Source organism: Mus caroli, unplaced genomic scaffold (genome assembly GCF_900094665.2).
Source record: "Mus caroli unplaced genomic scaffold, CAROLI_EIJ_v1.1 scaffold_10250_1, whole genome shotgun sequence".
Taxonomy (NCBI): Eukaryota; Metazoa; Chordata; class Mammalia; order Rodentia; family Muridae; genus Mus; species Mus caroli.
In genome coordinates, this window is record NW_018388787.1 from 27,473 (window position 1) to 30,771 (window position 3,299).

Consider the following 3,299-nt stretch of genomic DNA (forward strand, 5'->3'; position numbering starts at 1 on the left):
CCAAAAAGTCCTTATTTTCTTTCTTTATTCCTTCCTTGACCAAAATATCATTGAGAAGTGTTCAGTTTCCATGTGAATGTTGGCTTTCTATTATTTATTTGTTATTGAAGATCAGCCTTTGTCCATGAAGATCTGATAGGATGCATGGGACAATTTCATTATTTTTGTATATGTTGAGGCTTGTTTTGTGACCAATTATGTGGTCAATTTTGGAGAACAATCCATGAGATTCTGAGAAGAAGTAATATCCTTTTCCATGAGATTCTGAGAAGAAGTAATATCCTTTTTTTCTAGGATAAAATGTTCTGTACATATCAGTTAGATCGACTTATTTCATAACTTCTGTTAGTTTCACTGTGTCCTTGTTTAGGTTCTGTTTCCATGATCTGTTTATTGGTGAAAGTGGTGTGTTGAAGTCTCCCACTATTATTGTGTGAGGTGCAATGTGTGCTTTGAGCTTTACTAAGGTCTCATTAATGAATGTGGCTGCCCTTGTATTTGGAGCATAGATATTCAGAATTGAGAGTTCCTCTTGGAAGATTTTACCTTTGGTGAGTATGAAGTTCCCTCCTTGTCTTTTTTGATGACTTTGGGTTGGAAGTCGATTTTTTTAGATATTAGAATGGCTACTCCAGCTTGTTCTTCAGACCATTTGCTTGGAAAATTGTTTTCCAGCCTTTTATTCTGAGTAGTGTCTATCCTTTTCCCTGAGATGGGTTTCCTGTAAGCAGCAAAATGTTGGGTCCTGTTTGTATAGCCAGTCTGTTAGTCTATGTCTTTTTATTGGGGAGTTGATTCCATTGATATTAAGATATATTTAGGAAAAGAAATTGTTGCTTCCTTTTACTATTGTTGTTAAAGTTTACATTCTGTTCTTGTGGCTGTCTTCTTTTAGGTTTGTTGAGGGATTACCTTCTTGCATTTTCTAAGATGTATTGTTTTTTGTATTGGTTTGTATTGTTTTTTTTTTTTTTCTGTTATTTTCCTTTGAAGGGCAGGATTCGTGGAATGGTAATGTGTGAACTTGGTTCTGTCTTGGAATACTTTCGTTTCTCCATCTAACATAATTGAATGACTGGTATAGTAGCCTGGGCTGGCATTTGTGTTCTCTTAGTTTCTGTATAACCTCTGTCCAGGCTCTTCTGGCTTTCATAGTCTCTGGTGAAAANTCTGGTGTAATTCTGATAGGCTTGCCTTTATATGTTACTTGANCTTTTTCCCTTACTGCTTTTAATATTCTATCTTNATTTANTGCATTTGTTGTTCTGATTATTATGTGTCAGGAGGAATTTCTTTTCTGGTCCAGTNTNTTTGGAGTTCTGTAGGCTTCTTGTATGTTCNTGGGNATNTCTTTCTNTAGGTTTGGGAAGTTTTCTTCTATAATTTTATTGAAGATATTTGCTGGCCCATTGAGTTGAAAATCTTCATTCTCATCTACTCCTATTATATGTTGGTTTGGTCTTCCTATTGTGTCCTTGATTTCCTGAACGTTTTTTTTTTTTTTCATATGGCATAGTCTTTTATAGGTACATTAATTGTTTTAGAACTAATTTGAACTGAACTTCCTTAAGAATATTTAGACTTCTCCATGACCAGCATTTCAGAGTGATTATTTCATATTTTCCAAAATTCATAAACCACAGTGTTTGATATTTGTGTATATAGGTGATTAAGATACATTTTGAATCTAAGCTAATAATACGTAATAATCTCTAAATTGACCATATTTTAATTATTCAAATAACTATTATACCATCACATAGCTTTTTCTTCCCAATGCAGATTTTTTTTTAAATATTTTTTATTAGGTATTTTCCTCCTTTACTTCCTAGACGTTTTGAGTTAGGATCTTTTTGCATTTTCCATTTTCTTTAATTGTTGTGCTGATGTTCTGAGATTCTTTCTTTCATTCTTGTATTCTGTTGCTGATGCTCACATCTATGGTTCCAGATTTCTTTCCTAGGGTTTCTATTTCCAGCGTTGCCTCACTATGGTTTTTCTTTATTGTGTCCTCTTCCCTTTTTAGGTCTTGGATGGTTTTCTTCAATTCCATCACCTGTTTGGTCGTATTTTCCTGAAATTCTTTAAGGGATTTTTGTGCCTCCTCTTTAAAGTCTTCTACCTGTTTAGCAGTGTTCTTCTGTATTGCTTTAAGTGAGTTATTAAAGTCCTTCTTGATGTCCTCTACCATCATCATGACATATGTTTTTAAATCTGGGTCTAGCTTTTCCGGTGTGTTGGGGTGCCCTGGACTGGGCGAAGTGGGAGTGCTGGTTTCTGATGATGGTGAGTGGTCTTGCTTTCTGTTAGTAAGAGTCTTACATTAACCTTTTGCCATCTGGTAATCTCTGGAGTTAGTTGTTATAGGTGTCTCTGGTTAGAGATTGTTCCTCTGGTGATTCTGTTAGCCTCTATCAGCAGACCTGGGAGACTAGCTCTCTCCTCTGAGTTTCAGTGGTCAGAGCACTCTCTGCAGGCAAGCTCTCCTCTTACAGGGAAGGTGCACAGATATCTGGCATTTGGACCTCCCTCCTGGCCGAAGCTGAAGGCCCAAAACAGAACCTTTCCCGGAAGCTGTGTTGCTTAGGCCTGTCACAGAAGCTGTTAGCTTCTGTAGTCCACACTNTCACCTGTGCAGACTACTCCCTGGAGGATCTTTTAAGCTACTATCTGAGAAGGTTTAGTCCAAATGAATGCTTCAACCCACCTGGAAAAGGTGTATCCTCCCTCCACAGCCTGAAAACAGGCCGAGCAGGCTTGACTTGTTATCACTAGGAGATCACCTGGGGTGGAGCCTTCCACCCTATTTTTCTACCACTGCTGCTGCTGCTTTGTGCTGCCTAGTTGTTCCAGAGCCTATACGTGGTCACCTGCAGATGGACTCCAAGGATGATTCGGCATGAATGCCCCCTCCTTCTTTATAAGTGCGTGTTCCCCAATATTAAAATTGAACCTTGATCAGACTATTGTCTTGGTTCCATCCTTTCTCTAGTCGCCTATATTCCCTCTTTTCTTCCAGATTCCAAGATGCCTTCCAGGCTCGAACCCGGATATGTGAACTGGTGGCCGGCCTCAACAATTTGGTGAACCAATGCGGGACCTGAGAAAGGCAGAGGACATGTGGAAGAAGCACTGCTGGTTTGGAGCTCCATGGAAGAAGAAAAGAATTAAAATTCATACCAGAGAAGGTTGGTATGGGCTAAGCTGGATCAGCACTAAACCCAAGTGCTGGATTCCCTTAGGTTTAGCAGTGAGCTATCGGGAACTAGGAACTCAACAAGCAGGCAGTTGGCCACAGC